Raw genomic sequence first — 22,316 nt, 5'->3', positions numbered from 1 at the left:
GAGATATATATTTGTACTGCAATCTCCGAAAATATATTTGAAATTACGTTTCTAGGAACACGTATTCTGTGTATGTACTGCTTTTGTTTTTAGGCTTACATGAAGCACTCGAGCAAAATGAATTGCAGCATCCCTGCCTGGCATTTGTGCCTGACCATTTTTTCTGTTGTGGCTGCTTCTGTACTTTTCTTTTTTTCTGAGCATCCGAGCTCTTTTGTTATTAAAGTGTGCATAACAGCTGTAGCCATGTAAAATTTTCTGTGGCATCTGTGTTGTTTTGACCTCATTAAAATATTGTCCTGTGCGACCAATGTTATCAAAGCTACAACGAAGAGGTGCAAATGCACTGGCTGAACATATTTGCCAAGGTGGTCATCCAATGAGACTGATTGGCAGTGTACGTGACAACTGTATTCCGGAAATGTTTCCCTTCAAAGCAGGCTAAGTGCATGTTTTAAGCTTCCTGTTATATCACATAAACGAACTCTAACTGAAGCATTGATCGAGTTATTGTACGACCCAAAATGGTAAAATGTCACCTAAAGGACATTGAAAGCAACGAACACAAGTTTGCAAAAAAGTGCAGAATGATTTCAAGTACCTACTTTACTGTAAACCATTCAAAGGCTAAGGTGGCTTACAGCACTAGCAAAGATTGAAGTGTTTCTTGATCCGAAGCGACATTGCATTGGATTCACCCTCGTTGCAACGTCTAATAGCAAGCACTTCCTTCGCATTAGGTGATGCGGAGGACCCGCTATGGCCCTGGCATTACGAAGAACAAAGCCCGCAGTGAGACGATGTAACGGAAGAGGAGCCAGTGGCCATAGCAGCTGTTCCTGCCACTCTGCCTGCACCAGCTGTGCCAACTACGCGAAGCGCCTCTTTTGCATCAGACACACCGGCAACCACAGCACCTTGTGCTTCCTGCTGCCTCTGTAGCAAGGGCAGCAGGTGCCAGCCGCAATGCGAGCACACACAGGCTGCCGCTAGCGGCTCGTCTTAGTGATATCTCTGCTGAGAGGGAAAAGAAGTCTAAAGAGCATTGGCTGCAGATGCGACCTTTGAGAGCTGACCACTGCCACAGGCTTGCAAAGCGAGCCGAAATCAATCAACTTGAGATGAAAAATATGAAAATAAAGAATGATGTAAAAACATCTAAAAAGATCCTTTTGGAGCTGAAGATAAAAGCACTGAATGGAGAACTTTGAAGAGGGTGTTAGGGGTGGTGTTGCAGGTGGTGTAAGAGGGCATAACCTGAAAAATGAAAGCACTGCAACTGCCATTAACTGTGGCCAGGACACCTGAGGAAAATGATAAAGTGGAGGGTATACAAAGCAGGAGTCTGATGAATTCAATCTAATGCCAGACTCTGTGGTGTTCTTTAATGGTACGCCCACACTAGCGCCAAAAACGCGCGCGACAAGCCGCGCGCGGTGCTGTCACGCGCGGCAAGATTCACGAAAAGCGGCAGCAACGCGCGCCAAACGCGCGAATGGGTGCGAGACCCACTTTTCACGGCAGCCGCAAAACGACCACCAATCAGAAGCGAGCCGCTTTACGAGCCGCGCTGTTGTGGCGCCACCTGTGGCATAAGCTAAGAATCATAATCTATGGGCTCCGTGACACGCACGCCGTAAATCTCAGACACGCACGTCGTAAAATCTCAGGCCATTTCCAGTCAGGGGGGGGGGGGGGGGGGGGGGGGGGCGCTGCGACGCGCGCGACGTGAGCAGACGTGTGTTTCTTCGGCTCCGCCGATTTTCGGCTGGGGCCACGTCCCAAATCATTCTACCCCGGCAAAACTGGCGTCAAACGAGCCAGAAAACGAAGCGGAACACCTGGACTCTGAATTCGTCCAGGTAGGCCGATTTTCTCTAAATTTACGGCCGTTTTTCGACCGACCACGTCGGCGCCGTCGTTAAGCCTAACGGCGTCGCCAACGCCTGGCCTGGTGGAATTGGCCCTCCGAGGACAAGATGGCGACTTCCGCGCAAGAAGTGCGCGGCTACGACCCTGAGGCGATGTTGTGGACCTCGGTGCCCACCACCGGAGATTCAAATTCGACGGTTACTCCCAAAATTCGGAGTCAAGCTTTGCTTCAAGCGGCTGCACGCCGCTCCCAAGACAAAGCCCAGATGGCGGCGTTCGGCGCCGCCCCGGCCGCCGGTTCGTCGGTCGGAAACGTGAACGCTCCCGCGACGCGCGCCACGGGAAGCAAGGACAAGGCGTTCTCGAAGTGGAAGCCGCGTCCAATGCCCAAACCGACACCTGAAGACTACGTCATAGTTATAAAGCCCAGAGAAAGCGTTTCTCTTCATGAGGCTTCACAGAAACCGGCTACAGCACTGCCATTTCAGCGTACCTCGGGTTGAAACAGGCCCGCGCCATCTCCGTTCTACCCTCACGAGAGCAAAACCTCATCATTGTGCATACCCAGGACATCGAGGCGGCCGACCAGCTTATCGGGGACTTCGCAGTAAATTCCGACAATGGGTCGATCCCACTTCGGGGCTACCTAAGACAAGACGGCGGCAACATGTGGCACGGCGTGATCGTGGTCCGTAACTCGGACACCACGGAAACTCTTAAAGACCGAGTGTGCTGGCGCGCCGGCACCATCCTGGAAATCCGGAAGTTCGGGACATCCAACAAAGCACGCATCACTTTCGCGGGTAAGGAGAAGCCCCGTTAGGTACATTATGACAACATGGTCGTCTCTGTGAGAAACTACTACAAAACTATCCCGGCGTGCGGCCAGTGTGGGGTTGTCGGGGATCGTGCTGATGCGTGTCCAAACCTGCGATCGAACACCTGTGGACTCTGCGGATTCCAAGCTCCGCTAGTGGAGGGAGTGCGGGCTCCTCACAACTGTGTTCCCCGGTGTTCTCTGTGCGGTGGCTCCCATGCCACCAACTCTCGTGACTGTGCAGCAAAATTCCGCACACCCAAGACAAAAAAGAAAAAAACGGCGTCCAAGAAGAAAAGCCGCTATCTTGGGCCTCCCGGCAATCAGCATGGCCAGGAAATCTCCAACACCGAGAACCCACCTACCGGAGGTGCTGCAAAACAACCATCCAAGGTGTCGCCACCCCACGGCGGACTGGCGAAACAGTCGACAGAAACGCGCGGTGATACCAGGGCCTGGGTCAACGCAGTCAAAAATGGCCACCAGGTGAGCGGTTCGGGTGGGGCTGCTTCTCTCTCCCCCCTTTCCACTCCCTTTCCAAGGGCGCACAGCGCCGAGCAAGATCAAATAGCAGCACTCAGGGCCCAAAATGAGATGCTGCTAAAGAAAATTAACGAATTGGAATCTAAAATCAACCAGTCTTCTTCTCCCCCCTCGCGTCCCGTGGCTGAGGTAATGGAGAGTGAGCTCGTGGTACCGAAGGCGGTAATAAGTTTGGAGGCCGCATTCGAGGCCCGCCTCGGGGCCACAGAGGCCCGATTCGCCGCTATAGAAAATCAAATTTCAATGATGGTAAACGCCATCTCCAAATTGCAAGAGACAATCCCCGCGATGATTGCCCAACAAATTGCGAATTCCTTGCGCTCCTCGCGCAGGCCCGGCGATCCCTTACCCGGCCGCCCTCACAAAACTTCTAGACGCACCCTCGAGGTAGCCGACGACGACAACTGCTCACTCTCTGGTATGGAGGATACCCCCCTTCCTGCGAGTGTTGGCTCCGGACCAGTGTCAGTACAACCCCTCCTCAATCTACATGACCATGGCGAGCAGCCCTAAGATCAGGCGCTCCCCAAGAACCAATTCGGCCACCCCCGTCCAAATTGTCCAGTGGAACTGTCGGGGCTTCCGTTCTCGTGCAAAGAGGGTGAATCTCCGACTTAACCTTTCAACTTTCGATTCTCTTCCCGCGGTGGTTGCCCTCCAGGAGCCAGGGAGTGGCGTCACCATCACAAATTACATCCCCTTTCAGCAGGACCCCTCTTCCTGCGTCTGCGTGCATAAAAATTATACGGCTAATCCAGTTGACTTGGAACTTTACACAGAATATTCCTATGCGATGGTGACACTTCTTCCGCTCAAGAAACAGGATGCACCACTCCACGTACTCAACATATACTGTTCCCCCAAACTCAAAAATGTAACGTTCGCAGCACCCCCTGGTGATTGTGGGCGATTTCAATGCCCACAGTACACTATGGGGATACGTGCGTGAAGAGAAGCGAAACGCAAGCTAGCGGAACTCGCGTCCACGCTGGGCCTGACTCTTCACACTGACCCTGCTGGGTAATTCCGTGACCCGGGATACATGTCCGGATCTCACCTTTACCAAAAACATTGTACACGCAGAATGGATCAACACCGAGGAAACCCTCGGTAGTGACCACTGCCTTATCAATACCACCATAAGGACTAAACCATTGGCAAGACCCCACGCACAAGCTCGGCTTCCAGACTGGAATAAGTTCCGGCAAAACTACATCAATTCGGCGTCTATCCACGCACAAGGCTACCACGCGTGGGCACAAGGATTGGTTACACACCTTCGTTCGGTGGAAACACAAATTCAGCTCTCGGAGGCCACTCCGGAGGTGGACAACCACCTTCTGCACCTCTGGGAGGCACGGCACAGCCTCGTCCGCAGATGGCGCCGCCAAAAACGTAACAGAAAGGTGAAAATTCGTATCGACGAGCTCACCCAGCGAGCGGCAGAGTACGCGGCCCAACTCGCCGACTCGAACTGGGTAGACCGCTGCAACACGGCGGCCAGACAAATGTCGAGCCGGAGCACGTGGCGCCTTTTCCGCGCCCTAATTGACCCGACTCAAACCCGCGCCGAGACACAAAAACATCTCCAACGAGCTATTCATAGCTTCAATGGAAATACATCAAAATTAGCATGCAAACTGCGCGACCAGTATCTTTGCACTAAGCAAGACCCCGGAGGACCCGCGTTCTCGTATGCAGGTTCAGGGAACACGAACCTGGATCAACCGTTCCAGTTGCATGACCTCAAGGCGGCCCTAGCTAAAATGAAACGAGGAACGGCACCAGGCAGGGACAAGATAACTGTGAAAATGCTTGCTAATCTTCCCAATCCCGCCTACGAAACCCTCCTCGCTTTCATCAACTCGATCTGGCTGGTGAGGCACCTCTACCAATTGAATGGAAGACCGCCCTGGTAACTTTCATTCCGAAAGCTGGCAAAGCCATAAACACAGACAACCTCCGCCCCATCTCCCTCACGTCTTGCGCGGGAAAGCTGATGGAGACCATGGTGCGGGATAGGCTGTCTAAGTTTCTGGAAAATGAACATACATTCGCAGACACCATGTTCGGTTTCCGCCCGCAGAGGTCCGCTAAGATGTTCTGCTTCAACCCGACCAAGAAATTCCCAACCCTGTCGAATATCCCTTCAACGATAAGGCAGTACTCGCCCTTGACTTGGAGGGAGCTTTCGACAATGTCACACATGAAATCATCCTGCAACATCTCTCCCAAACGAACTGTGGACATAACACGTTTCAGTACATCAAGCAATTTCTCTCGGATCGACGAAGTTTTATCCGAATACAAGACGAAGAACACGGGCCATATAAACTGGGAACGAGAGGAACCCCACAGGGTGCGGTCCTCTCGCCATTACTTTTCAATCTGGCCATGATGAAACTCCCGGCTCAGCTGGCGAAGGTCGAAGGCATCCAGCACACGCTGTACGCCGACGACATAACCATCTGGGCCAAACACGGATCGGTTGGAGACATTGAGGCCAACCTGCAGCAAGCGGCGGAGATCGTGGACGCTTACGCCCGCCGCTGCGGCCTTCAGTGCTCACCGTCCAAATCCGAATTTGTGCACATTCGCCCGTCGCTTCAGTGCACCACCAAAATGAAACTATCTCTGGCCAGCGGCCCGATACCCGAACGCGATGAGATTAGAGTACTTGGTCTCCTTATCCACAAACATCGACGGGCTGATACCACAATAGCAAAACTGCGCAAGGTGGGGGACCAGGTGGGCCGGATGGTCCACCGGGTTTCCAACAAACGCGGGGGGGTTACGGTGCAGAGACGCTTTGCGGCTGGCGCATGCATTCGTGACCCGTCGAGTCCTCTACTCGACTCCTTACCTCCACCTGCGCAAGTTTGATGAGAACACCCTCGAAGTGATTCTCAGAAAGATGTAAAAGCGTGCCCTCGATCTCCCGATCACCACATCCAACCAGCGTCTCATGGGCCTGGGGATGGTTAACACATTCGCGGAGCTCCGGGAGGCGCACTTGACAAATCAATACACAAGGCTTTCAAAAACGCCGTCGGGTCGCCGCCTATTAGCCCGACTACACATCCACCACCCAACACTTACGGAAGAGCGCGTACGCATTCCTGAAATCTGGAGATACGCCCTGCACGTACGCCCTCTTCCGGCCAACATGACACGTGACGACCACAGTGGCAGGCGCCTTGCGCGGGCGGAGGCACTGGCCCGTCACTATGGGAACAAACATGGCATCTTCTACGTGGACGCCTCAGGCCCTCACCATGGGGGGTGGTACACGGCCGCAGTCGTCCACCAAAAAATCGTGGTGAATGGCCTAACGTTCCGAGCTCAAGACATAACACATGCGGAAGAATCGCGTTAGCCGCCGCAGACCAGGAGTCGCGAGTGATCGTCACCGACTCGAGAGGGGCCTGCAGAAATATTAAACAGGGGTACATTCCTCTCTTTGCGCATCGCATTCTTCAAAACAGTAACTACCTCGGGGCCCCCGCGTTTCGAACGATTGTATGGGCTCCAGCTCATATGGGCATCGAAGGCAATGAAACGGCAGACGCCGCCGCCCGCGCGCTCACTCTCCGGGCAACGCCTTCAGACCCTTTGGATACGGATCCCGAACCCAATCCGGCCCTCACTTCTCAAGAAATTACTGAATTATTCCAATTCGGCCATGCAATTTATCACAAGCCTTGTAAGGGCCTCACAAAGGTGGAGGAACGCACACTTCTCCGCCTTTACACCAAAACGCTGCTGTGCCCGGCAGTTTTACAACACTTTGATCCTGCTTGTACAGGAGAATGCCCACACTGTGCGGAGAAGTCTTCGGACATCTTTCACATGGTGTGGGCATGCCAGTCAACCCCGAACCTCACCCCCAAACCCAACTCCACCCGGGAGGACTGGGAGGCAGCCCTGCTCGGCTGCTCGGACCTAGCAAGCCAGAAGGCCCTGGTCCACCGAGCCCGAGTCGCGGCGGTCGCCAATGGGCTCCTGTAATGAGAAGCCCACCTAGAGATTGCGAGAGGTTGCTCTGGCTACCTCAAGCTTCCTCCCTGAAATAAAGTTTTTCACACACACACACCAGTCAAGGGGGCTGTTTTTGTTAAGCCTTCCCACACTGCCACCGAGACGTCGTCGAAGAAGTCGTAATGGAAGCGTTTTTGGAAACCTCGTGATTATCCGTGCGTTTATGATAAATCGAACATAGATTTCAAGGATAAGGACCTGCGATAAGGACCTGCGCGCCAACCGCTGGCACATTATTGGACAACAGTTTGGGATGACAGGTGAGTAATTGGTGAAATTTTCTTAATGTTACGGGAACATGTACAGTATTGTGCATTTTTATCGCTGACACTTTCAAAAATTTCCCCGCCTCAACCGCTGGCTCGTTTGCGGTGAAACTGCACACAGAGCTTGCGTATTATGGTAACTTTTGTATCGTAGCAAGTTTGACAATGGTACTTGGTACTTACTTAGTTCAGGCGCACATGATGCGAAAACGTAAGCGTCTACGAGAGATCGGCGAGCCAAAACCCACAGACGACGCTTTTTCGCTGAGAACCGGCAGTGGCGCCATCTGTTTTCGGCAGCGGAAAGCGTCACGACTAGGCCGCCGAGGCGAGCGTTGCAAAGAGCGCGGGCCCTTTGAATATGCCGTTCGGCATTTGCGTCTGCTTCAACTGAAGCGCTTACAACATTTTCGGCTAATTGAGCGGAAAAATATCAAAACAACTGATTTAAAGAGGCTTTACCTTAATAAGAATATTGTTTGATCTCTTCTTCTGCCAAGTGGCTTATCCAATTCAGCTCATTTCGTCTGCTTTCGGGACTCTATGAAAGCATCGGAGGGTGACACCACGAAGTCCTGAGCTGCTGTTCTCGTTTAATTTCGTTGTGTGGTGCGAACTTTTTATTCTTCCCTGCTGTTTAGACGTCTTCGTTGCACTGTGTTGTGTGTTGAGCTGCGGTATGCCAACTTACAGTGCGAAAGAGAAAGCTGTGGCAGTGGTGTGGCTAATTGAGAGAAACTCAATGCACTACGTCCGCAAACAATTTATGGTGCGGTTTCGTCGGCGGCCACCGTCTCACATAGCCGTTTCGGAATGGCGCCATAAGTTTGAAGACACTGGATCCGTGAATAGGCAAGCAAGAAAAGATAAAGGAAAGGGACACCGTGGAATCGGTGACGCGGTTGAGGGGGTCTTTAAAACCAACTCGTATGACATGCACCCGTGCTGGGCTTATTTTCGGCGTAGCCCCATCGACGGTGAGCCGAGCACTTCAGATTAAAGGATGGCGTCCGCACAGGGTGCGTGTACACCAGCACTTAAGCCCAGCAGACAAAGCCCAGCGGGTCTCATTCTGTCGCTCAGAGCAGCAGATCCTGGACGCCTCGATTTTTTGATGTTCAGCGACAAGGCTGTTTTTCACCTGGACGGCCAAATAAACCGGCAGTGCACACGTTTCTGGTCGAAAAACAACCCGCATTTCACTCACACCAGGGCCGTGAACTCGCCACGGACTGTTGTCTGGTGCGCAATTTGGCGAGAGGGAGTGGTCGGCCCGTTCTTTGAGGACACTGTGACTGCTGACTCTTATCTGCGCCTGTTGAAGGAACGATTTCTGCCGGAACTGGTGGAGTACCACATGCAGCAGCAGCTATGCATCTTCCAGCAAGATGGCGCCCCTGCTCACTATGCAAGCAAAGTTAGACAATGGCTCAATGAAGAATTTCCGGGCCGGTGGATGGGGCGCGGGTCGCCCAATATGTCTTGGCCACCGCGATCGCCAGACTTGACGCTGTGCGATTTTTTCGTGTGGGGATACATAAAATCGTGCATCTACAGGGCTGGAAGCCTTCACAGTGTTGAGCGTCTTCAGGAGCATATAAAAAAAGAATTCGACACGATAAGCGACGACATGAGAGCTGCAGTGTTCAGCGAATACGCTCACAGGTTGCAGCGATGCAAAGACGCTGCAGGAGGCCACATTGAGGATTGATTGCTTTGCAGCCTGAACGTCTTTTACTTGCCAGCTCTCCAACCAATGCAGCTGCAAGGGTGAGTCGGTGGCAGATCATTCTTAAAACAGTTCAGAAAGATACGGACACATGGACGGAACGTACACACGAGCGTACGGCGTGTACTGCCAATAAATTAGTATTGTTTCTTTCAACAGCTCACACCATTCCCTTCCAACGACGGAGCGTCCTGCGAGAAAAAGAGCCGTTCTTCCGGCCTAATGTGTGTATATCAATTTAATAGGGCAAATGATGAGATACGCCTGGAATTGGTTTGTTTTTCAGTGCTATAATTTGAAAATACTTAAGATGAAGCAAATGCCGAACGGCATATTCAAAGGGCCCGCGCTCCTTGCAACGCTCGCCTCAGCGGGCTAGTCGTGACGCTTTCCGCTGCCGAAAACAGATGGCGCCACTGCCGGTTCTCAGCGAAAAAGCGTCATCTGCGGGTTTTGGCTCGCCGATCTCTCATAGACGCTTATGTTTTCGCATCATGTGCGCCTGAACTAAGTAAGTACCATTGTCAAACTTGCTACGATACAAAAGTTACCATAATACGCAAGCTCTGTGTGCAGTTTCACTGCAAATGAGCCAGCGGTTGAGGCGGGGAAATTTTTGAATGTGTCAGCGATAAAAACGCACAATACTGTATGTGTGAGCATGACATTGTGTTTGTACATACCATGCAGGCGAGCAGGCAGCGGAGAAGTTTAAGAACTTCCGTGACCGCTGGCTTAAGGTAGCGCTGGAGAAAAAGAAGGCCTACAAGAGTGGTGCTCCCGGCAAAGAAGGGAAAGCGAAAAGTGAATGGACGTACTATTATATTCTTGACAGTTTCCTGCGGAAGACACCGTACTACGCAGAAACGTAAGATGCACTTGTGAAGTGTGGTTCACCTCTGTTCCCGCTTGCACAGGGACCTGATCAGGTGCATATATTGGAATATTTGCTCCCTGGGTAAATGTAGTAAATGTATGCTCACTAGTGCATGGGTGCATTTACTACTGTATTCAGAAATGCGACTTAGCTTTGCCGTGGCTCACGTGAACGGCTGACGCGCCGAAGGAAACGAAATGACCCTCTCGGGCATGCTCATTACAGACGATTCTTAATCTTATGTTGATCAAGTCTAGTCGCGACATGAATTTCTGAATACGGCCGCTCTCTTATGTTCAAGAATGGTGCTGTATTGTTCGATACGTTGAAGAGGCATGTGCCTACGCGCCGTGAGCATTGGCGCACGGCCGGACGTATTTCTGTATTTCTTCATTAAATACGGAGTTTTCATCATAGAACACATTCATACGTCATTTTTACGTAGAAACAAACTCGGTTGCTCGCGGTTTTGTTTTTTTGCTGGCCGTGCGCTCGCCCTTTCTCCATGTTGCAGCATTTAGTGACTACATTTGTTGCCACATACCTACCACTCCAATTTTCAATATTTTCCTGCCCCCGTCTGATGGCTGCGATATCCCGTGCTTGCAAACTCATATTTCACAGCTCTCGCATAGGCGACATTATCGAAGCAGTTATTATAAAACTACTAAATTACTCTCATTTTTTCGTTTCATTATTTTGTTGCACGGGGGTTTGACGGTAAGGTGCAGGACAGCATTTATTATTTCCATATAGCCGCATAATTGAGAAATGTTAACCTATGTGCACGTATCGCGGAATACAATACTCGCTGTGTGGTTGCTTTCCAGATTAACCACGAATATCCCACTGCCACAAGATGGGTAGGTGCTAATCCTATATTTAACTATGCTCTTGAATGCATATATTAGGTGTTTACATAACGATTCCTGCCCTCACAGACACCTGCAGCAGGCCGAAGAGGCACTGTCAACCAGCAGTGCTGCAGGCGATTGGTATTTTGTTTCTTTCTGTTTACGTACTGGGACCTGCATGTGGTACTCTGACAAATATTCATTCAACATAGATAAATCTTATATGCAGTTGGCCCAGCCCATCGCCTGCTGAAGAAGTGCTGGATGAAATGTATGCTTTATCACAATTTGTTAACACTACCATGTATCACGTCTACTTCTGTTTATTATTTGCTGATGTCAATGCAGATGCTCTGGGAGAACAACTATGTGCAATTCAGATGAAGAGAGCTGTGGTTGGGTACTTGTGAATTTATTGTGAATGATCAATCATAGAACACACATGCATTGCATAAATTGTCTTGCTGGCAGTAAAATGCTGCGCACCACATACTGGACGTTTCATATGCTGTTGTCTCATCGAAACACATTCTCTATGTATTTCAGCTTGCTCAGTCCAACCCCGACTGAGGCTGAAGCATCTTCCGGGTGAGCTTGTCTCAAGGAATGTTACATTGTCTCTCTTAACAGATGATATTTTTCTTTTCATGCGTCAACAAGGTCCAACAGTGGCACAAACAGAGCCCAGCCACCAGCGCAGCCTTCCCAAGTGCGACTTTCCCCGACACCACAGTCTCGGTAGCTCTGATGTTCATTTTTCCTGCAAAACATTTTAAGTGTGTGTAACTGCCCATAAAAACTGCGGCATTGTTATTACAGTAAAAGAAGAAAGAATGACATATTCGAAGAAGCTGTGCAGGAAGCACTGGGTAGCTGCAGCAGCACACTCGCAAGAACATCCGCTCTGTGGCCACCAAGGTTGCGGTGCAGCTGAACTGCAAGCTGGGCGGCGAGGGTGATCGGCTACGACACATACCCGGACTCGAGCGCACGCAATCGCTCGGCGGGTGCTTTCGTGACCAGCATGAACAAGAGCCTGACGCGCCGGTAGCAGCGCGTCTGCTTCCATGATGCCCACCAGAGGCTGGGCAACTTGCTCACCTCGCTGCTGCACGACGTGCTGCGCAAGTAATCGCAGTGTAACGACAGCACCTTGCCCAATCGCATCATCTTCTTCCGCGACTGAGCGTCCGACGGACAGGGCGGCGAGGGTGATCGGCTACGACACATACCCGGACTCGAGCGCACGCAATCGCTCGGCGGGTGCTTTCGTGGCAAGCATGAACAAGAGCCTGACGCGCCGGTAGCAGCGCGTCTGCTTCCATGATGCCCACCAGAGGCTGGGCAACTTGCTCACCTCGCTGCTGCATGACGTGCTGCGCAAGTAATCGCAGTGTAACGACAGCGCCTTGCCCAATCGCATCATCTTCTTCCGCGACTGAGCGTCCGACGGACAGGGCGGCGAGGGTCATCGGCTACGACACATACCCGGACTCGAGCGCACGCAATCGCTCGGCGGGTGCTTTCGTGGCAAGCATGAACAAGAGCCTGACGCGCCGGTAGCAGCGCGTCTGCTTCCATGATGCCCACCAGAGGCTGGGCAACTTGCTCACCTCGCTGCTGCATGACGTGCTGCGCAAGTAATCGCAGTGTAACGACAGCGCCTTGCCCAATCGCATCATCTTCTTCCGCGACGGAGCGTCCGACGGACAGATCCCCTTTGAATAGAGGCGTGCAAAAACTTTACAACGCTTTATGTGAGGAGCTGCAGAAAAGCTCAACAAATTAAACACCAATGTGTCGAATAGAAGGGATCAGCAGACCTTTCCATATTCACGCTGCAGGTAGCGTGGTTACATTAGAGAAAGGGGCTGTTCCCGCGGCTGGAGTAAAATATCTCAGCAATGCTGGCATTTTACACTGATGACTTTACTGGCGTACCTTGCTGAAAAAAAAAAATACTATAGCGTCCTTTGTCAACATTAAGGTCACTGGCGGCACGTACCGCACACACGGGGTGACATTAGCTTCCCACTCTTCAGTGTTTCGAACCATGCTCAGCCACGAGACACATGAAGCGCAAGGTGTGATCGTAATTCCCGAAATGAAGTACGATGTCTTCGGTGCATCACTATTATCATGCAGGTGATAATGTATACATATGTCCCGAAAAGCCTCATGCATTGCTTGCAGGTTCCCCAAATCTCAGGCGACCTTTTCACCGGCCTATTTTGATGATCACCGCTAAGGTCGCTGGCGGCACGTACCGCACGCACAGGGTGATGTTAGCCTCCCAGTCTCCGGTGCTTTGAGCCATTCTCAGCGACGAGAAGCTTGAAGTGCAAAGTGTAATAGTAGTTCCCGAAATGGAGTACGATGTCTTCGGCACGTCACTATTGTCATGCAGGTGATCACGTATACTCCTGCATGTACCTGTACATACCTGTATACACCCTCAATGCACTCATTGAATGCTGTGAAGCGGATATAGTGCTCGGAATAGAAACTTAGTTGCATCCTGATATTGACAATAGTGAACTTTGTTTCGTAATTTCTCTCTGTTTAGGAATGACAGGTGCACCTTACGTGGTGGTGGAATTTTAATTGCTGTGAAAACTAATTTCTAAGCCACCTTGCTAGACAGCCCTTCAAGTAGCTTGCATTAAGACTGTGTGATTTCATTACCTGCATCATCGGTGTTTGCTACTGTCCTCCAGATTCACCTGCTGAGTTTCTTAGTGATCTGAATGAATCACTAAGTTTTATACGTGGAAAATATCCGACCTCAGAAACAATCCTTGCAAGCGACTTCAACTACCCAGGTATAAATTGGCGGGCGTAAACAGCCGAAGGCACTGCAAGGAAAAATGACTAAAGAATTGCTTTGTTTGATTTCTCAGTCCAGTTTGTCACAGATTGTTTCTGCTCCAACACGTGGCGAGTCAGTCCTAGATCTTGTCTGGCCAACGCAATGACAATGACAGTGCATGTTTTGGAATGTGCCAGTGGTTGCTCTTCACTGCGAATACACATAAGTTTTGCCTTTACACTAAGGCAAAACGTTCGGCATCTGAGGGCCATTGGAATGACTACCGCGTGGAGTCGAGAATATGCCAAACAGAAATTGACAGAGCCAAAGAAATTTTTTAATCATGACATACCAGCTTTGCTTAGAACCAATGCTCAAAAGTTTTGGAAAATAGTCAATCCTAAGCCTCCTTCATATAGTCTGATAACAACAGCAAAAGACGGTGATTTTACACACTTCCCACAGGTTTTAATGTTGTTAGTATAAACGCGGACATGAATGACATTCTAACTACGCTGGAAGGTCTTTGCCAAGTACGTCAGCCCCGTACCCGATGACATATGTCCAATACTGCTCAAGTTAACGAAACCAGTGATTGCACGCAAACATGTTCCAATTTTTCAGCAATTCATTGATACACGAATTGTGACTGACGGTTCGAAAATCACACGCATTATACCTATACTTAAATCTGGAAAACCTTCTGTCTTTTCAAATTACAGGCCCATCTCATTACCGAGTATACATTGCAAAATTATGGAACACGATACCAAGTGATGTACCTCAGTCAGCAGAACTTTTTCTTTGGAAACCAACACGGATTCTTGCATAGCCGTTCCTGCGAGTCACATTTACTCGTGGCCGACTTGCAAGACACTATACACCATTTAATGAGAATTGATGCCATATTCGACTTTGCAAAAGCATTCGACAAAGTTGCTCACAGTAGTCTTATATTTAAACTTGCAAATCTTAACATAAACAGCAATGTCTTGAAATGGATTGTTAGCTTTTTAACCAACAGACAGCAGTTCGTGTCTGCCAACGAATTTCGCTCCGCACTAACCCATGTAAAGTCTGGTGTGTCTCAAGGTTCGGTGCTCGGGCCGATCCTCTTCCTTATTTACATTATTGACATAAGCAGCAACCTCTCTTCTACAATTAGGCTATTTGCGGATGACTGTGTTATTTACAGAAAGATTACTGACCCTCATGACACTAATGCTTTGCAATCGTATCTTGACGAAATCGCGAACAATGGCATATGGAAATAAACGTTTCAAACACGAAACTTGTTAACATTTACGACTGCTAGAGTCACTGAACCCATCTTTTATTCAATCAGTAACGTGGCCATTGAAAAAGTTCCTGCAATGAAATACCTAGGTACCTGCTTTTCTTCTGGTTTGATGCGGCACACGCACATTGATTATATAACCACTAAAGCATCCAAAACCCTGAGTTTCATTAGGCGTAGCTTGTACTTTGCAAATCAGGCAACCAAACTCTTAGCATACACAACTTTAGTCGGATCACAACCAGAGTATGCCTGTTACACCTGGAACCAGCATCAAGATTATATTTCCGAAAAACGCGATTCACTTCAAAATAAGGCTGCTAGGTTTATCACAAGGAAATATGCTTGCTACTCCATCATCACAGATACTAAATCATTTCTAAATCTCAGCTCACTTGAAAAGTGATGACTTGTCACACTGCTATGTCACTTTCACAAGCTTTAGAATCTCATATCAAACCAGCACATCGCATTTTCCCCCCATTGGACCACAACCCAAGATACCTCACACAAAACTTATGCGTCATTCGCCATTGTTCCTTGCCATTTATCACTGGAATAAACTCCCACAGAAATCGTTTCCAAAAACAATTAGGATGCATTTGTGAAGAAACTAAAGTGCTTACCCTATGCCGGTTCTTACAATAGTCTTACAATAGAATGTTATCAGAAGTGTATTCTTTGTTACATTGTCGTGAGCACTGTGGTCTACGTGTGTGCGTGTTCTCAAACACTTCTTTTATCTAGTTATGTTCCCTGTTCATCTGAGGCATGATATGCTTATGCTTTTCTGATTTTACATTTCACTGTGTTATGTAATAAGATCATTTCATTGGGTTTTTTAACCCCCTATGTAATGCCCGTAAAGGGCTTTTAGGGTATGTGAATAAAAAACAAAATATGTCCCAAAATGCCTCATGCATTGCTTGCAAGTTTCCCAAATCTCAGAAGATATTCGCTGGCTCCATTGCTCAACGTCTGCTCCCTAAAGGGGAGACTGAGGACAAATAGAACTTAGTCTGCGTCGATAGGACGCCGCATTTTAGTGACAGAGCGACCACTCTCAAAGAAAACGCAGCTTTTATAAAGCAAGAGAAGACCAAAAACAAAATACAGGTGTCGCCACCATCAGCCCATTTTGAAAGTATTTATAATGAGTGCGTCGGCCATCAATTATTCTGCATGTAACCCAGAGGCTGCACTACACTGCCATTCACTTCAAAATGGTCGCAACACATCCTTTTTGGTAAGGACATCGATGGTGCGAAGATTTTCAAATACCAAATGCATATTTTGCTGCCGTAGAAACCTGAGCAGACCATGAAAAAGAAAAAGGGAATCAACTTTTACTGAGAACAATAATTTGCCGGAGTGGTAAAACAAAGCTGCTGGCAGTGAGCAGACTGCTCACTAACTTCCAACATTCTTCAAGCATGGAGAGTTGTTTAATGATTATGTGCAATATTAGTTGACTTGTGGTCATATTAAAGCGCGCGGACTCGTCATTGGATTGTTCATTCGACAGTGGCAGTAGATGGCCGAAGCTGCTTAGTTGCTAAACAAAAATAACCCTATGTGATCCATATTACATCTTTGCAGGTCTTGGACAAACATGATAGCACCTGGAACAAGCTCTGGAAGAAGTCCTGAAAGTGACAAAGCATCAGACTGCACAAAAAGGCAGCGATATTCCATCATGCACCCGATAGAAGACGACCGTAAAAATGCGCCAGTAAAGGCAACTTGAGCAGGGCCTAAGCCAGAAGCCCGAGTTTGAGGGGTAGCGGGTTGCACACCTGGCACGCCTGCAACAAAATGTTTGTGCTTCCCTTATTGTGCATTTAATTTGAATTATTTGTTTGGTATTATATACTCGGTTTTTTTTTTGTCAAGGAAACTATGCAGATAAGTATGCATCTCGGCAGTATTATGCAACATAGCTTTTATAACTAGGAATATTTATAATGTTAATTGCAATACCTGAACTAAATATAAAAATGCCAAAATATTTCTTCATTACCATCTGAACTAATGGTTCTCTGTTTTCTTAAAGTTTTCCCAGGATTTCTTAACATGTAAAATATATCTCGAACGTTATATTTTTCAATGCATACGAATTTAAGCATTAAGCATTGTCGACATAGCTGAAAGAATGAAGAACACTGCAGACAGCAACAGGTCAACACCCTATTCAAAGTCTTTCTTTGATGAGGGTGAACAGCTCTTGAATGAACTTAAATACTACAAGAAGAACCTTGCTGTCGGGAGTAAGTACCTGCTGCAGCATTTCAGATCTTGTTTTCCAAAGCTGACAGACTTTCAGTTCCTTTTCGTCACTACAAAAACAGTCTAAAGACACAACAAAAAAATTCGTCACTCCAACAAATTTATTGTAGTTTTGGCGATGACCTTGCACTAACAACAATTTCCTGTGCTGTCACTTGTTGCAACTACGCAATTGCCGAATAATACAACAGAAAACTGTACAATACTACAAGAAAGTGTTACAAAGCAAACAAAAAACTGTCTTAACATCCAAACGATCGAACAGGTTCATAAGGTCCGTTCGATTCGACCTGCATGACGTGTACCGGTTCAATCAGTTCAGATAAAGCGCCGTGTTCATGCAGCGCCAGTTCAGCAGTGCAGGCCTAGTGTGACACTCGCGCCGATTGGAAACGAACGTAAATGTGCAGATATCGTGCAAGCCTTCTGCGTTTCCTGCGCGCGTTAGACGTCGGTCACCGCGTTGCTTCGCGTGCGTGTTTGCTGTGCGGAAGAGAAAAAATGACCCACTGCCGTGCAGGCAGCAATAGACCTTGTCGACTCTGACAGTGACGAAGAGGAATTCGACGACGTGTTCATGATTGCAACGAAGTTAGTGAGGCTACAGAGGAACCGTGTACCACGGTGCTACAAGGACGTTGTCAGCAGATATTATGAATTCGAGTCCAAGCGTCTTTTTCGTCCTTCATAGAGCACGTTTGATTTTCTGGTGGGTAGTTTTAGAACATCGCCATTTTTCCCGCACCCAATGGAAGGCCGTCTGCAAATAAGCCCAGAGAAAACGTGCCTCATTGTCCTGAGTTACTTGGGCACACAATGCAACATGTACTCTCAGCAGACCATTTTGATGTTTCTGTGTCGTTTGTTGAAAAAGTGCATCGAAAGAGTCGGACTTTTTGAACATCAGCTCGTTCGTCATCACCTGGCCGAACCAACAGTAAGAACACAGCAAGGCTGCCTTCTTAGCAAAAGCCGTTGGCAAGGGACCAAGGAACACAATCGGCTGCATGGACGGTTACCACATTGAAATCAATAAACCAGCTGAGTCACCACAGTCTTTTTATAAGTGGAAGAAGTATCAGTCTTTGATTCTGCAGGGCATATGTGATGACTGCAACAATTTCATTGATGTGTTCATCGGTTTCCCGGGCACGGCACACGACGCTGGTGTTCTTCCCGAGAGCCCAATTTTCGAAGCGGCCGCCGACAAATGCACCGATGAATACATCCCAGGGGACTCGGCGTACCCGCTGCTGCCATGGCTTCCGACGCCTCATCGCGACCTGGGAGCAGCTTGCCAGCATGGAAAAAAAAATTCAACAAGTTCCATTCGCTGCAACGTGTTGCTATCGAGAATTCGTTTGGCTTGTTGAAGCAGCGCTTTAGGAGGCTGTACCTAGTTGATGCTGCAAGCATTAAACAGTGCTGCCTAATCGTAAAGCCTGCCTGCGTGCTGCACAATATGTGCAGCAATGAGATTTTCTCAATGAACTGGGCCAGCTGCCCCAGCTGGAGGATGTGCGGAACAATGAGGACAATGACCTAGATTTTGATTTCAGCACTGCCAAACAGTGCGAAAGAATGCGGAAAGCCATCGCCATGAAGCAGTGCTGAGTGTGTTCCTATTCTGCCTAGCTGCTACTTTGATGTACATACACTATTTTTCTTAGTGCACGCACATATTTTGCTACCGCCTATTTTTATCTGCATGCATTCATGTTTTATCAGTCAGTGTGCATTATACTCAACAAACTAAACGAAATTTGAAGAACAAAACGAGATCTTAGCCAGTGAATGCTCAGTGCCAACACATATTTATTTCACTTCAAAGCCACAAATAGAAGTATTCATCATTTTTACTGGTCTCGGACTCGGTGCTCGGAGGCTGCAATTCAAGTTAATTGTGCTGATGGCAGTAGAGTACTCAGTAGTGCTTTCGTACTTGCCTGTAGGTCGGCATTTTTAGCACTGGCAGCGCAGTCAACACACATAGTGCACATCCCAAATAGTGCTTCACAAAACAAGTGCTTCTTTTCCCCAGGCTATTACTGCGAAGAATTGTCTACTCCACTAAACCTTTTCCCTGCGGAAGCCAATAGAACCTACTTTTGTAACCATATATATACATATAGATATATATACATATATACATACGAGAAAGAACGGAGCTTTCCATTCAAGGGGCATGAAGGCTCAACCACTGCGTAAGCCGATTTCTAGGCCACAGGCGCAGAGGAAACCCTCACCAGTATTGGCCGTCTGGGCGCCCGCAACCAACAGACATCGGGATCACTAGCTGGTAGGAGCAATACCAGCTTATATCACACTACAGGGCAAGACTAGACCCTACTGCCTCTTACAAAACCACCTCGGCTACAGACAATACGCATATGAAAGGGGCTCCTGGATGTGGCAACTTCAGGAGATGGCCACAAATGTTCAGTGCGATGCAGACAAGTCCAACGCCGATTGGCAGCAGAGGCAGCCTACCGGCACACATGGATGGCACTGTACGAGTGCAGGCATGAGTGCGAGCTGCCGAAGTGACCGTCGACAATGTTTGCTGAATTTCAAACTTGAAAGTTATCTTGAAGCATCCACAAGGACCACTGCATCGTGCCACGCAGACGTTTACTGCGCCGCTGCTGTCATTGCCACCAATGCCCCTCACCCAGCAGAGGACATAAAAGAAGAGGAGCGAAGCTGCCCCGATCACTTGGCAGCAGTGGCAGCCTACCGGCACACACTGATGGCACTGTATTCATGCAGGTTAGTCTCTTTTAGTCGTCCTGCAATCGTCCAGCTTCGTATTTCTGTATTTTTTTGTATTTTTTGCAAGAAATAGCTTTGTATTTCTGGTCATACTTCGAGCGCTGCTACTGCTGCCTTTTATTTGCACCCAGCACTGCTACTGCTGCCTTTTAACTTGCGCTCAACATACGTCTTTGCGTGTGCAGTACCGATGTCGTCATGCCTTTGAATGATGTTTTGTTCAGATTGTGGTAATGACTATGCTCACGAGAAGAGCTTATTGTGCAGCGATTGCGAGTGTTCATACCACCTAGGCGACTGTTCTGGTGTTGCAGAATCGACATTTAAGTCGAAAGGAGATAGAGTAGAATCTTGATAAACGGAAATCTATTAAATGGAATCAACGCTTAAATGGAACAATCGTTTCGCAGTTGGTTCGTTTTGTATTAAGGCAATGTAAAAAAAATCTCGTTAGGCGAAGCTCAAATTTTCCGAACACCATATAAACAGAACCGAAAAGAGACTCGAAACCGCATCTTGACGTGCATGCGCAGCCCCATCGTGGTACGCATCACTGTCCATCCCTCCTCCCGGTTTCACTCTTTGGACGTTTCCAGTTTTCTCGCACACTGCAACCGCATCGCTTGCTTTGTCACAGTGTGCTTGCAGTTGTGTTCAGCTAAACTCAAGCCTTACATCCGCTGTTCAGCGTCGCTGCGACATTTCATCTCGAAGTTGTGGGGATACACGCAGATCCCCTGTCCCATGGTAACGGCCGCGCGTTATTATCATGCGATGTTATGCGCGCGCTGTTCGGGAGGTTTGCGAGGGAGGGCACTCACGCCACCCCCGCTTCCTTTCGCGCCCCCGCAGCTACGCCGCCGCGGAGACTTTCCCTCTTTCACGGAGACACCTCCTCTCCACATCCCTGGAGAAGGCGCAGTTGCGCAGTTCTCCCGGCGCCCGCTGGTCTTCTGGCGGGAGCCGCGCACACGCGCGGACGCAGATCTGCCATGGAGACCGCTGCCATTATCGCCCGGCCACCGTGTGTGAACTGACCGCCGCGGGCCGCGAGCGAGGAGCCACGCGAGGTGAGCGGAACCTTTCTCCCCCACCGTTTTGTGTGCGCTCCACCCTTTTTGTGCATTTCACCCCCGTACGCAAGCGGAACACTCCCTCGTTGCGGCGGTTGTTTTGTTGCTTGCTGCTAATTGTATTGCTCGGGAGCAATAAACGCTCATCCGAGTAGCATACTCGTGTTTGTCCCCTCTGGCCCGAACCCGCCGTGGTTGCGACTTACCGCACCGCGGGTTGGGGGTCACAGCTCTGACTGCTAGGGCTGCCACGCTGGTGCTAGAGAGCGACTACTGCTTCTAGCCCCTTTGAGCGTTATTACAAGAATAACCCCCATAAAGTCAGCATCCGATTGGCAGCATAGAAGCGACCTCACGGTGTTTTTACATTGGAAAGGAAGATGGAGATAATTAACGGCTTCGAGAGTGGTCGCTTCACAAAAACAGCGCTTGCGACAAAGTATGCCGTCCCCAAGAGCTGACTCAAGAGTATACCTCAGGACAAGGATAAGCTGCGGCAGGCTTTCGAGACCTCACGCTTTGGCCCTAAAAAAAAACGACTGCAGGCGGCCAACCACGAAGATCTGAAGAAGTGCCTGGTGGTTTTGGTGCGGAGAGCCCGCAGTGAAACATTCTGATCAGTGTGCGACTAGTTCGCGCGAAAGCAGAATTTGTCTGCAGCTCGGCATCGAAGGTTAGCCGTGCAGCGAAGAATGGTTAACGAGATTTAAGATCGGAATGGCATAGTATGTTGTGCCGTTTCAAGGGAGGCTGCTGCTGCAGACACGATGGCATGCGGGGATTGGCAAGCAAGATGGCTCCCGAAAATTCTTCAGGAGTACAACCTAGAGAACATCCACAATGTAGATGAGACAGCACTGTTCTTCAAATTACTATCCTCCTCAAAATCCTTGTCTTTCAAAGGAGAGAAATGCACCGGGGGGAAGCTGAGTAAGGACAGGTTGACTGTCCTGATCAAGGTAACATGACTGGAAGCAACTAATTGAAGCTGCTAGTGATCGGGCAATCGAAGCACCCTCACTGCTTCAAAAATGTCGCAACCTTGCCCATTTCTTACCAGACCAACGGCGAGGCGTGGATGAC

General features: G+C 49.1%; 1 protein-coding gene and 1 pseudogene across 2 annotated transcripts in view; one reads left to right on the top strand and one right to left on the bottom strand.

Annotated features, from left to right (window-relative positions):
* Window positions 1-22,316, bottom strand: part of LOC144111478 (uncharacterized) — a 165,928-nt gene that overhangs the window by 60,671 nt on the left and 82,941 nt on the right. The window lies entirely within an intron of this gene.
* On the top strand, window positions 1,980-21,390 carry LOC144111477 (uncharacterized; annotated as a pseudogene). Its single transcript, XR_013310058.1, has 2 exons — window positions 1,980-11,137; window positions 11,226-21,390. The product of XR_013310058.1 is annotated as an uncharacterized LOC144111477 (transcript).

This window comes from Amblyomma americanum, chromosome 11 (genome assembly GCF_052857255.1).
Source record: "Amblyomma americanum isolate KBUSLIRL-KWMA chromosome 11, ASM5285725v1, whole genome shotgun sequence".
In the NCBI taxonomy this organism is placed as follows: Eukaryota; Metazoa; Arthropoda; class Arachnida; order Ixodida; family Ixodidae; genus Amblyomma; species Amblyomma americanum.
This window is presented reverse-complemented; position numbering and strand designations above follow the sequence as displayed.